Genomic DNA, 15,288 nt, shown 5'->3' on the forward strand with positions numbered 1-15,288 from the left:
AAAGAATTGAGGTTTATAATAACCGTACCGATGGGTGAACCCTCGTATTTAGGCCAGAAATATGTCCGCCCAGCTCATTAATAAAAGTAATACACTCAAAATATTCTATATTAGAGAGCCCTGAGAGCCATGGAACTGAGGAATTGAAGAAATATGAGACTGGACCTCTGGGCCGGACTCAGGGCTTCCAATTCTGAGCAATTTGGATGCAATCGGGTTTGAAAGTGGCACTATTTGAGCCATTTTGCCGAGGGAGGGTTTTTCAAAATGGCTACTTTTCTGGACAAGGACATTTTCTGCATTTTAGGGGTGGTCTGCTTCTGGTGAAAATCTCTCAAAAATTCATTGGTCAACCCCCCGAAAATCACACGAAAATGAAAGAGGACATGTGGAACATCATTTTTCTGTGCAGCCTGAACACCTGTAAGAGTTGTATTAGGAATTCCGATTGTTTTATTTTATTTTATTTTATTTTGTTTTATTTTGCTTTGCTTTGCTTTGCTTTGCTTCGCTTCGCCCATGGCAAGGCTTTGGCACGGGCAAAATGTCGGACATGATATGATAAAAACTATGCCTGGGTACAATCACAGAGTGGTGATCTATCTTTTCACAAAGTACCACTGATCAGTGACACGTGTCTTTTGGCAATAATTTTCAAATCATTGGTTATCTTCATCAATTGGGATGATCGAATAAAATGTAGTGAGAATATTTGAGCAATGACGAAGAAAAAGAAAAATGATATCGAATTGATAAACTGCCGTTAGTGTATCGCATTGACCAAGCTCGCACAGCTCGCGAAACTTTACCCTTAACGCTCTGCGCGTCGTAAGCTGTAACCCCGTGTGCCTTGTATCCTTCACTAAAATCTGTGCAAGGCAATCAGCCCTTCCCACCGCCCTGTTCAGGCACTGGGCGACAAGCATATCTGTAACATAGAGCCGTATATAAACTACAGCGCTTCTCCTCGCGGAGAAAATTATTTAAATGCCATCCTAGGCACAGACATTTCGAATCCACGTGCGTGTTTGTAGAACATTCAAAATCAGATAGAATAAATAACAAATACAACACGCAAGTACAACTCCCGCGCGTCAGCAAGTCTTTTCAATAAGACACACATGTACAGAGCAACGGCACATGCTTATTTGCATCCATCTAGCTGATTATTTTGATACGAATGACATTTGCTGCTAATTAACTCCTGCCTTGAACACGTCAATCTGGTCACTCCTAGCGCAACACAAAGTAGGCCTATACAGGCTGGCAAACACATGCCAAAGGACACCAGTACTCAAGCCTGAGGCCGAATGTATGTACGCAGGGTAATCCGTCAGGCAGATTCACCATGTACGGTACCAGAGGAAGTACTAAACCAAGGACAACCCCAAGTGCCGAGTGTTACGCCACGGTTAATCTAAAAATAAACAAACAACATATTTATTTATCGACTGCCAAATTAATACAAATTGCACGAAGTACACGTACATGATATGCCCAATGAAGTAAACTTTGATTTCCTAAATGTGCCACTACAGCAGACTAGCATTACAACCGTAGCGCGTACACTTAAAATCACCCCTTTAAAACATCACGTTTAAGGTTCCGACATAATCGTGTATGTGGAATTTAAACATCGCTGAACTACTGCAATCTAACTCGAAGTCTCAACAAAGTTTCACAAAAAGAACCCCTAAACGTACGACTCTGCCGGACTCTGGGAAAGTTTCACGACAGCTGCACACAGTGTACTGTACATCTACTGCTACAAAGTTGCCCAATAACCCAAACTAGTAATTACTGAAGTTTATCTGTTCAATGCAACCTCTGCAAGACAGCCCTACACACACCGTTGAATTTATTTAAGCAGAAAATGTAATAATTTAATGACTATGGAGTTTGGTGATTCTGGAGTACAGCGATCGACTCTGAGCTGTTTTGCCAGCGTCGTTTCAGTAACGTTCATGGGACCTAGTTACAGTTTCTTATGTGCTTGGTATCTGGGATTGCTCACTGGTATCGTGTGTCATGCATTTCTGCACCTTGGCAGCTGTTCAGAATCATCAGAGCTGCGTGATAAATTTGGCGAAGTACCTGATCTGGAGCCTCAGGCAGCTCTACAACGCAGAAGTACAACCTACCTGTGAGCTGTGAAACAGATCAGCTAAAATCTGAACTTTGAGTGTCAACCCTTGGCAATTCTGTTCGTTGTTGAAGTTACCCTTGCAACGATTTGTAATTTGTTACTCATGCTGTGTGAGTGCGTATTTGCTCAATCAATATTGATTGCATATTATGCAAATGTGTAATTGGTTACATGTGAAGTTTATCGGTAGACTTAATTTAAGCAAGGCAAATGTAAAAGGTACGAGCATTATACACATTGCAAAATGTCTACCCGCGATGATAACAAAACAGTTAAGAGCAGGTCCCAAAAATGTGGATCAGCCAGTTCTTCCATCTGTAGAGCCAAAGTTAGGACAGTAGCTACACTCGCAAAACTGACTGCTGAGGCTGCTTACATGCGTTCAATTTAAGCTCTTGAAGAGGAAAACTGCGTTTATGAAAGCGTAAAAGGGAACTTCGTGACCTCCAACTCGAGATTGCCAAGGCGGAAGACGAAAAGAAGGTACTAGGAGAATATGAGGAGCAGTCTTCGAGTAATTGTCTGTCACAGCTGTTTGCGGAATCATCAGCTGAGGGAAAGGTGGGCCAGTGGTTGGCTGATAATGCAAAGAAAGTACCGCCTGCAGAACCGTCCCAATCCAGCCTCTTTCCAGCCTGCAGAACCGGTGCATGAAGTGCGGTCAGCGTAACAAGTTCTGCCTGTTCCTGCGGAAGTGATAGTACCAACTCCCGAAATGAAGAACTTAAAGATCCACTGAACTATTGGCTATTTGCCAAGAGTTTCGATGCAACGGTAGGAAACACCAATGTTGGGCCAAGTGCGAAGTAACCATGGGCTTTTCTACTATTTTGAGGGCGTACAATCTACCAGAACTACCAACTGAGTAGACAAAAAGGCCAAAAGCCGCAGAGAGCCAAGACAGGTAGAGCCAAATCGACAAGGCCCATGATGTGCCCTTTGTGCAAGGGAAGTCGCCCTCTTCATGTATGTTCAGACTTCATAAAGATGTCAGCACCAGATTGACTTGCAACTGTAGGACAGAAGAGGTAATGCTTCACCTGCCTGTCGAGAATTCATTTCTCGAGGAAGTGTAGCCAAGGGCCTTTACAGAATCAGCATTTATGTTCATATTATAAAAATCACTAAATTTAGTGATAGTTTTGGCCCTGGTTCCTTGGTAAAGTTTGGCTAAGGTGACAAAAATCATGATAAAGTTGTAGGCCTAATGCATTAACGTCGATCACATGATTGTAGGCCCGCCAAGCTGCCATTTTTGCCAGCCCTAATAAGACGTGCTCGTCCTAACCGAGACATTTTCCAATCATTTTCGGCAGTTTCGCCGTGAGTGTTGTTTTCTAAATGTTTTCAACAGTTAAATGATAAATACTGTAAACCGCAGGACCAGTGAAAGGATCAAAGGATAGATTATTTTCTTTCTCTGTTCGTATTTGTCGCCCTGTGTAGCACGGCAAATTACGTTTGTCATGGGTGATACGACGCTGTGTCGGAGTACAGAGATCGGCAGAGCTTATTCACAAAAGGGGAATATCCCATATTATAGTTGCAAACGATTGTTGCATTTCATGAATGGTAAATAGGCTTCCATCGCCGATTAAGACGGCTGGAAACTGTTGATATCTAAACTACGGAGGCCGAGTGGTGCCATGATTTAGGTACCGATTTCCTTTGTGTGGAAACCATTTGAGCGTTGTTCGCTGTCCTTATTATTACTGTTTGAGAGTTCCTCATTCCTAGATGTATGGCGAACCATGTATGTCACCATAAGATAAATCACATTATATACTGAAAGTTGCATAGATTGTTCAAGTGATAGCTTTGTGAATTACTTCACACAGTGGTAATTTTTACCTTGTGTTTGATGACCACGTGGTGTTGGAAAGTTATTGTTGTGCATCTTGCAGGAAATGGTAACAAGTGTGCTCATTTTGTCATAGGTATTGAACCTAATTTACGAAACCAGTATTTGATGTTCATCTAGCTACGGTAGCCAGGCTGCGCCATTACTGGGGGTAAGCAAGCACGGAACTCAGGCATCACACTCACTCAGTCAGTTGTTTAAGCGTGTTGTGGTATTTCCACGTACTTTATTTAGCTTTTCTTGTACTTATAGAGTTTTCTAATTTTATAAGGTACATGCACTTGCCAATTGTGTTGCTGATGCAACATTGCCGTTACTTTCCCATCTCTGTAATTTGAGTTATATCTTACAAGATGTACTAGTTCATTTAACAAAAAGTCGGGGATGCATTCCCCAGAGGTGACATATGTCAGGCGCTAAATGACATTTATGGGATACCTTCTCTGATGTTATTTAGATACTGGTACATGCAATTAAATCTTTGTCGAAATTGTATATTTCACATGCAGCATTTTTCTTGGGGAGACTGCCTACGCGCTCCCTGTTATTAAACGGCACATTCAAAGAACCTCTAGATGTGAGTCACTCGTCGCATCATTTGATGTCCAGTTCTACCCTCTGATCCCTCTACTCCCCTCTTTACACAAATAAGGTGACTGGCGTCCTGCTACGCTTTTGTGAAGGTCAAGTCGCCTTTATGACCGATATAGAATAGATGTTCCATCAAGTGGGGGTGGAACTGGAACACAGAGATGTCCTGGGGTTTATTTAGTGGCACAATGGGGACATGCGTGAGCATCCAGACGTCTTCCTGATTTTGTTCGTCGGTGTATGGAGTCCGAGGTGTGCCAACTATGCCTTGTTGTGAGCTACGGATGGCTTTGGCAACAGGTTTGATTCTGCTGTTGAGAAAACTGTGAGGAGGAATTTTTACGTGGACGACTGCTTGAAATTGGTCAGTTTCGAGGAGGATGCAATCAAGTTGTCAGTGCAGTTGTCAAATCTGCTGTCAATGGGATGTTTCCATTTGACCAAATGGACAAGCAATCGACGTCGGGTTCCTGAAGCTATTCTACTTGAATAGAGGGCAAAGGAGGTGAGGGCAATGGGTCGTAGCCGAGGTAGATTACCTGTGGAACAGCTCTCGGAGTCAAGTGGGATACTGAGAATGATACACTTGGAGTAAGCGTTTGTCAAAGACTGAGGAACTACACTTGCCGGGGCTTGTTCGGTATTGTCTGTTCCGTCTATGATCCCTTAGGGTTTCCACAGGTTTTCCGGGCCAAGATCCTGGTTCAAGAACAATGTCGGGTCGCAAATAAGGTTGGCCGGGGATGATCCCTCGGAAGTGGCCACGCAGGAAAAGTGGATCAGGTGGTCGAATGGCCTCCCAAGGCTCTGTGAGTTCAAGGTCGACAGGTGTTTGGCCCGGGTAGCTTTGGAAAGGTGCGTAAGTGCTGTCTACCTACATCACCTCTCAGATGCATCTAAGGATAGCTATGGTTGTGTCTCTTAGGCCTATGCTCGGTTCGTCTGAGGAAACAACGATGTTCATTGCAGGTTTGTCATTGGCAAGGCCCCGTTGGCACCACTGAAACCCATGACAATTCCTAGACTTGAGTTGCCAGCAGCTGTCATGGCAGTTCGAGTCGACTGCATGCTTTGAAGGGAAGTTGGCTTGGAGATTCAAGGATCTACCATTTGGACGGACAGCATGTCTGTACTTCAGTTCATCGGGAATAAAACAAGGTGCTTCCACATCTTTGTTGCCAACAGGATGGCAGTGATACATGAAGCATCTACGCCAGATCAGTGGCGGTATGTTGGTTCTAAGGAAAATCCTTCCAGTGACGCTTCTCGGGGGCTTGATACAGATTGTTTGGTTTCAAGTACCAGGTGGAGGAATGGTCCCAGACTCCTCTGGAAGAATGAAGACACATGGCCGGCGATGCCAGAAAGGTTGAATCTCCTTGATAGCGATAGAGAAGTAAAGAGGGAATAGTCTCACAGGTAGTGAGGGCTGATGAAAAGGTTGATGTCCTCGATAGGTTCATTAACAGATGCTCCTACTGGCTACGACTCTGTAAAGCTGTGGCGTGCCGCGTGGATTCTTCACTTCATAACGTGGCTCGGCGATTCCAGTCCAAAGGAGCTTTCCAAGCTGACAGTTGTGGATTTGAATGCTACTTAGCAGGCTCTGGTAAAGTTCGTCCAGAGAATGAGCTTTCAGCAGGAGATCAGGGATCTGTGGAGATGTCAAATATAGTGAGAAAACAGAGTCCGATTGACAGTCTGCGTTCTTACCTTCATGATGGTGGAGTGCTCGTACTCGGAAGTGCAAGTACTGGGCTGGCAAAGTACTCGCCCTGTCTTTGTACTCGGCAGTCAAAGTACTCGGCAATACTTGGTACTCGGAAAAAGTACTCGACTACAACACTGGTGTTTACACGATCGAATAGCGCTAGCATGCTCTGTGAACACACTCGACAGATTTATTACCAGGCGGTCGCGAAGTACCGCGGTAGCGAAAGCAAGCGGCGTTCAAAGGTCATCAAGTTTTGACGTGAACGGCCAGCTGTAGTCCTGGCTCAAGACGTCAGTGATCGCTTGCGGATCGCCCCTCGTGCGCGATTTTTTTTTGGAAACTGGGGCGCCCTCAGGGCACCAGTGAACCAACTCTTTGCTCGCCACGTTCGGGCGCTGGGTGACGAGCGAAGACGTAAGACGCACCAGCGTCTTGGGGGTGCACCAAAAGCTAAAATTAGATTTTCCGTAGACACCAACGATAAATCCTTACAATTATTTTTAAAATAAACTCTCACGGGTGCCCAGGCTGGACAGAAAATGATGTTTGACATGTCCTCTTTCATTTTCCTTTCAATTTTAACAGACGAATTTTTGAGAAATTCTCACCCAAACCAGACCACCCCCCAAAAACAGGATATTTCACTGCCTGGAAAATGAGCCATTTTGGAAATGCATCGATCCTTCTGCAAAACGGCCAAGTAGTGCCACTTTCGGACCCGATTGCATCCAAATCACTGAGAATTGGAAGCCCTTAGTCCGGGCTAGAGGTTCAGTGCCATATATCTTCAATTCCCTAAATCTGTGGCTTTCAGGACACTCTGTAGTTAGGCCCTAATCATATCTTGAGTGTAAGGCCGATAGCCTTTATCAATGAGCTCAGGGGACATATTTCTGGCCAATTGGGGGTGCGGGCACCCTTGGGAATTTTGCAACACTATGGGGGCGTGACTGTTTTATGTAAATAGACCGTAGTCAAAACGAGTTGCCAAGATTTGACATGCATACATAAATGTGAACAATATGGCGACTCTACGCAGACAACCCACAAGATTTTGTGTAAAGTGTTTAATTTGCACAAAGAAATTAGTCACATCATGGAGGTAGAAAGTTTTTCCTTGAAAACCATACACGAAATTGCCACTCTCTCGAGGGACATTGTTGGTGACTAAAGTGCTGCAGCATCTGTACGAAAGCCCATTAGGCCGAGCCCATTCTTGAACGAATCTACAGTTCCGAGTCTATTCTCTGACTTAAACTATTTCCTAACTGTTATTTGTGAACATGGAGTGTTGGGTCTATGACGCTCTTGCTGTTGTCCTACGCCTGAGTGAATACATTTGCTCCATTCATTTGGAGCAAGTCAAACATCGACAGTAGTGGTGCAGTCTAAGCCGTCAGAGCTGGATACATACTCGATTCTCTTCATGTTGCGCCTTGGAGTCATTGTTACACGTGTGTTATTGCAGCCAAACATATCGGTCTAACCACCACAGGACACTATGAAATTGAGGAATGTTATATCAACTTCATGAGAGTATATGTGCAGTCGACGCTCAGTGCTGGATATATACCTGTATTCTCTTCATCTTGCGCCTTGGATTCGTTATTATACGTGTGTCATTGCAACGAAACCTTCCGACTAAAACCACAGGACTCTATGAAATTGAGGAATGCTGTATCAACCTCTTGAAACTATGGTTAGCACTTTTAGAACCACTTTACGAACCACTCAAAATGAGCTTCACTGATACTAATACATGTTCTAATACATGTTCTTATATATGAATCCTTCCGAAATGCCCCCTCACTACAGATTGCTATTTCACGTGGAGAATGAGCAACTTTGGATTCAAATTACAATGCCAATTCTGGAGTTAAATAATAACATTTAAGAATTTCTAGAAAGCGCACATTTCCTCCAAACTTTTTTATAGCGCTACAAATATTAGCAATACAAGAATATTTACGGGCTAACTCATCAAGCAATTTTATATATTTGCTCGGGGAGAAGCCATTCTGACAGATCTGTCACCTCAGGACCGCTATGATCTTGGGACAACTAGAAGCTGTGTCAATTCAATTAAGCTGTAATCCAACAAAGAGTGGGCAAAACCTAGACACAGAAATGCAGCCAAAATACATCAAGTTAATTCCTTATTGAAAGGTAAAGAGAAAATTCAAATCGTTGTTGAAAATTTTGCTTTAGAAAGCATTGATCTTGAAAACTCAAGGGATAACAACCTTTGTCATTTTCTATAGAGAAAGCAAACGTACACAATAAGGCTGGAGTGTGGGCGTTCCCGGTACCTCTTAAATTTGTTAACTGTAGCTATTACGAAGCCCAGTACAATCAGAGTCACGGCAGCACTGCTTGGTCCTCCGGTCTCCCTTTGGTGATCAAAACAAGGAGAGGTGTGGATGTGAGCCTCCCTCGTCGACACGAATCTACTGTAATTTATGGAATTCCATATCTGCCGTCGTCCGTCGTGTGTCGCCTATCAAGTGTGTTGCATAGGACCTGCAAAAGCCGTTGTTTAACAAATGACAATGTGATGATTCCATTCACTTCTAATGATCTTTTCCGAGTAAGGCAAGTACAAATCCCACCTGCAAAGCATATACTAGTCAAATAATTAATTCCAATAATGCTAGACTACCCCTGCCCCTTGACAAGAAAATATCGCCTCTGAGAATTCAACCAAGTGTTTTTTTGGGAAAAACATTTTCAGCAAAAATGATCCGGCCAACTTATCCACAGTGTTATTCTAATTAGCATACTCTAAAAATGTGTCGACTTGTTTTCATCAAATTCCAGGAAGAAATCTGCCAACCGATACAGATATTCTATCTTGTCCTCTCAATTTTACCTTGAAATACAGAAATACTAGACGTGCTGTGGATAACAAACTGTTTATTAAATGTATTGTTAAGGGGCAATCACCACTTGGTTTAAGTTTCAGAAAATATGACGTTTTAGTTTTTGTAGGTGTGTATAACATGGTGGATAGACCAATGAGAACAGGTTGTCCAGCACATCAGCATTATTTATGGGGCTAACAAGTAACGTTACTGTTTAAAAGACTTCTGTGAGCCAACCTGCAAATAAAGTCATGTCTAATTTGGAGTATACAGCAGATTTCATCATAGGTATACCCGCCCTCAAAATAATGTTGAATCAGTTCGTCTCTTATGAAAACTATTGGGAATCAAACATTGTAAATAATCTATTATTTACACTCCGTTCTGTGGGATATCGTGCAGGGACAGACAGAAATATCACATAGGCTATAGACCTAAAGTCTGGCTGTCAACGAGTAAAGTTACGTCTAGAGTAATTAAGTTATCGAGAAAAACAGTCTACCGTAACAAAAGTCTGTTTTATTGATTTATTTATGTAACCAAAATGGTGTTATTTTATATACACGTTACTTAGCCGATGTCAGGATATTATTTCTTCTTTCAATTGGAGTTTGGCGCAACTGCAAAAAACGAATAGGCCTACATGTACATCTTCTAGTTCTATTGCTAAAATGAGAGTCAGGCATGGTGGATCGATCGAACAAGGACATGTACATGTGAAACGATCAAGGGTCAAAGTTAAAAATACCACTGCGCAATCGTGACAAAAAAAAAAACACGGGCGACGGACGACGCACGACGGACGACGCACGACGGGCGACGGACGACGGGCGACGGACGACGCAGGACGGGCGACGCACGACGGGCGACGGCAGATATGGAATTCCATAGTAACTGCAGATTTGCGAGACATTAACCGTAGATTCGTAACGAATCTACAGTTATTGTCTTACGAATCTATAGGCCTAGTTATTGTTTTGTAACAACAACTGTAGATCCGTAACTTACGAATCCTACAGTTCCTTGTAGATTCGTAAAAATAATCTACACTTTGAACAAAGTGGTGATGTCACAGAAATAGTTCAATACGGATTATTTAATTCGTAATTAAGGATTATTAACTCGTTATTACGGATTATTTATTCGATCTGTTGTACTACCAGTGAGTGTTATTAATGTGACATTTACTCAATTGACAGGTTTGGAAAAAAGACCAATCAGTCACACATTTAGAAATGTGCTGGAGGTGCCCTCAACATACAAACAGTTTGTTGATTTGCGACGTGAATTTAACGAAATCTTAGAAAGTGGGTCTGGGTGATGGACGTTATATAGATTATCAAAGTATATCATGTAGGACATCGCCAAAGGAAAAGAATGTAGGCCTACACTACTTGTTGCAGTTTTTGTTATCCGAAATCTTTAATTTTGTAGTTTATTTTTGAAAAAATACATTTATAGATTATTGCAAATATAGAGTGGCTGCTGATAAAAGCAATACTATGTTCACCATTGTTTATTAAGTTTTAACATGCCTTTAATCGTTAGCTAGGTCCTTTGGTTTTAACCCCAAAAGGTATCAAAGACTGAATTTTATCGTACCATTGAAAGATACAGGTATTTTTTCTTTTGTTGCATCCAAAAATTATTGATGATCGTAAGTGTACAAGTATCATATAAGAAGCAATTTTACGGTAAATGGTTTCTCAGAATAAAAATGAGGGTATGTTTCAAAGATTCCAAATCAGTAAAACAAAGATTAATTAAGAGAACATAAATTTCTTTTTAATACAAACTTATGTATTAAATTATCAAAAATACAGGCACTGTCCAGTTCAACCATACATCTTCATTATGACTGTTTACCTTAAAAACAGCGGCAAGTTTTCTGCAATTTACCTGTTTTTTACATGCAAGTGCTTTGTTTAATTTAGCTAATTCAAAGCATACAGAGATCACCTAATATCTTTAATGAAACTATTAATTCATTGAGAAAATTATCTTACTCACATACTCTGTACTCATCGTAAAATTGCGGAAAGCGGTTAATCATAATGATAACTATTCCTATTCAAACGGTATTTGAGGAAAAGAGGAAAGTAGGTAGAAATCTACATATATATATACTTTTTGGTGATCTTCTAAATGTGCCCTGTGTTCAAAGTCTTTCCGAAAAGACAGAGATTTTATTTTTACTGAAAGGTAAAATACCATTGGTGCTGTTTTATCTTACTCGTAATCAGCACTTTGCTTAAAAAATGGTGGGCATAATTATTTCCGTATTTGTCATCCAATAAACGTGTCAGTAAAAACACACAATAGGCTATATATTTTAATCATCAATCACATATATCATATTAAAAATGTTGGTTCTTTGCAAAGGACCTTCAACCAACCTTGTGTCATGAACGGTTTGTGTGACAACTGGGTTGCATACTTTATTAACATCTTGTATACGTTTCACAATAACCATTTTTTTAACAGTTCAAGAATTTTTCAAGACGTTTGTATACTAGTCGGTAAAGTTGAGGCATAATTTTGTTCGAATCTTGTCCATTTTCCATCCTAAACAATATCCAGTAAATTAGAGTTTATAATCTTCTGCATACTAATTATTCGCTGCATTTAAGGATTGAAGGGAAAATTGCCCAAACCTTTCATTATTATGAATCCCAAAAATGCTTTGTGCATAATTTCCAGTTTTACGTCATGTTTCAAAATATTGCATTTTTACAGAACTATTTAAAAAATAAGCAGAATGTACTTGACATCTCACTTCACTTTTGTTTATTGTTTCAGTTATCCCATTGAAATAGAATCCTACTTTCCTACACCATCTACCAATCATGAAACTATTGCTGCAAGAACATAATCAGCTATACCTCAAGGTAATATGTAGTAAGGAGTTATGTTTACTGGTATATGCCATTATTTAAGACGGATACATAACACTGGTGGTCTACTTCATCCAAGATCATTCTTCTGAGGCTTTTGTACAAGTTCATTCCCTCTGAAACAGTAACAGGCACAGACATGTGATGCTCTTCCATCAGGACTGTACAAAGCTCGAACATGGATTCTTCGCAAGGGTATCGACCTTTATAGACGCACTCACTGCTGCATACATCAATTTCATCTTGAGGCACCTCTACCAGGGAGTTTTTTGCTCCACGACGGAGCCGTGGTATAGTATGCATTAGCAGGGGGCGTCCAAATGGGCCATAGAGATTTCTTGAGGGGTGATACAGCAGTGTCCAGTTCTCCCTAAAGTTTGTGAAATTTAAATAAAAATTCTTTTAATAACCTAATTACTGATTACCTTCACACACCAGTCTGAATACTGTGCACGAATCTCACTTTCCAAGACCAGTTCATGTGGTACTCACCTGGATCATATTTAGTAAGCAAAGCTCCAGCAGTGGTTTGTCTAGTAGATCTCCATTGAAATAACCTTCATCTTTCAGTTGGCAGGAGAGGTCTATCCAAAATTGAGTGAAGTGTTTTCTAAGCATGCCCCACTAACACTTAATCCTTTGGTTATTTTGACTGGCTCCCTGCATGACTCTTGTCTTTAGCAAATGAATCATCATGATCCCTTCTGAGAAACTGCTAAATCTGTCGGATGTGAGTATTTTCAATTCCAATATCAGCTCTTATGATTCTTGGGCATCCCATGGTAGAGCATACCGCGTTCACGTAATAGGCCTATCCCGCAATGACAGCAGGGTCACTGCTTGTTGTATATGCTTCCAGCCACAAAACACACCTCTGGAACCATCAATACAGCCATTAATGCAGATTCCGTAGGGTTTAAGCTTATTGTAAGAGTCCACATGACACATAACTTGGACCATAAACTTGATATAGCCGTCTTTGCAATCTCTTCCTTGCCCTCGTATCGACTCCATCTGGATCTAAAAATTCCAAGCAACAGGCGCACGGATTCTTTGTGTTCAAGCCATTTTTGATGCACTTCAGGTGCATCTGTCGGTGACCGTGTAAGCTTGAAGACTGTTGCAACTGTTGTAGAAAACAGGCAACATCTATCACATTTTGTGTGTTTGTTTCTTCGAAAGAGACCAAGATTTCGCAATTTTCGGCAGAGTGTTCGCTTACTTATTAATACGTTAGGATTAATTAGGAGAATTTTAAGAATTTCCTCGTAGGCTAGATAGACTAAGGAGGAAGTAGCATCGAATAAACCGCTCACACTCTCGTCGTGCCATACTTGCAGAGTGAGTATAGGAACGCTTGAGCAATCCGTAATGACGAAATAAAAAATCCGTAATAACGAATTAATAATCCGTAATGACGAAATAAAAAATCCGTAATAACGAATTAATAATCCGTAATAACGAAATAAACAATCCGTAATAACGAATTTATAATCCGTAATAACGACTTAATAATCCGTAATAACGAATTAATAATCCGTAATAACGAAATAACTAATCCGTAATAATCTGTAATAACGAATTATGAACACATATTTGCCAAGGCACTAATGGGCTTTCGTACATTTGTGATTACTGTTACAGAAAGACTTCTAGACCCCCTAAGGTAAAAGCTTTGTCGTAGCCCAGAGGAAATACGTAGCCAGTTTGTTGAAACTTAGTTGCAGCCATGCAACAAGTAAGACTGGTTTTCATTGACGAAAGAAACGCAGAGAGTAACGCAACCAAGACGGAAACTGCAACGCAGACATAATTATTATGGAAATATGTCAAACGGAGGTGTCGGCGACAACGCAGACAAACACAAACCAGCCTGCGAACGGATCAGCAAAGTTGAACCTTTGTTGAGTAGCCGTGGTATCCACATACTATGGAATTCCATATCTGCCGTCGCCCGTCGTGCGTCGCTCGTCGTGCGTCGCCCGTCGCCCGTGATTTTTTTTTGGTCACGATTGCAGAGTGGTATTTTTAACTTTGACCCTTGATCGGTATGTCCTTGTTTGATGGATCCACCGCGCCTGACTCTCATTTTAGCAGTAGAACGAGGAGACATATTCGTTTTTGCAGTTGCGCCGAACTCCACTTGAAAGAAAAAATAATGTCCTTTCATTTTTAAAAACTGACATCGGTAAAAAGACTTGTATATGAAATAATACCATTTGTGTTACATAAATAAATTAACAAAATAGACTTTTCTTGGGGTAGATTGTTTTTCTCGATAACTTAGTTACTCTAAACGTAAATTTACTCGTTAACGATCTGACGTTAGGTCTATAGCCTATGTAATATTTCTGTCTGTCCCTGCACGATATCCCACAGAACTAAATGTAAATAATAAATTATTTACAATATTTGATTCCTTAATAGTTTTTATGCGAGACGAACTGATTCAACATTATTTTGAGGGTGGTCATACCTATGATGAAATCTGCTGTAATTTATCTCCATAAATAATGCTGATATGCTGGACAACCTGTTCTCATTGGTCTATCCATCATGGCGTATACACCCACAAAAACCAACACGTCACAGTCTCTGAAAATTAAACCAAGTGGTATTTGCCCCCTAACAATACATTTAATAAACAGTTTGCTATCCACAGCACTGTCTAGTATTTCTGTATTTCAAGGTGAAATTGAGAGGAAAAAATGGAATATCTGTATCGGTTGGCAGATGTCTTTCTAGAATTTGATGAAAACAAGTCAGCACGTTTTTACAGTATGCAAATTAGAATTAGACTGTGGATAAGTTGACCTGAACATTTTTGCTGACAATGTTTCCCCCCAAAAAACACTTGGTTGACTTCTTAGAAAGGCGACATTTTCTTGTCAAGGGGCAGGGGTAGTCTAGTATTATTGGCATTAATTATGGGACAAGTACTGCAGGTGGGATTTGTACTTGCCTTATTGGGAAAACATCCTTAGAAGTGAATGGAATCATCACATTGTCATTTGTTAAACCCCGGCTTTTGCAGGTCCTATGCAACCCATTTGATGGGCGACAGACGACGGACGACGCACAACGGAAAATGGCATGCTTGGAACTGGTAAGTGGCAGAATTGGGACACAACAAAAAGCAAAATTGCGACGGCAGATATGGAATTCCGTACAATACATTTAATAAACTGTTTGTTATCCACAGCATTGTCTAGCATTTCTGG

This window comes from Acanthaster planci, linkage group LG19, assembly GCF_054643075.1.
Source record: "Acanthaster planci isolate LZ-2023a linkage group LG19, COTS_SCS, whole genome shotgun sequence".
In the NCBI taxonomy this organism is placed as follows: domain Eukaryota; kingdom Metazoa; phylum Echinodermata; class Asteroidea; order Valvatida; family Acanthasteridae; genus Acanthaster; species Acanthaster planci.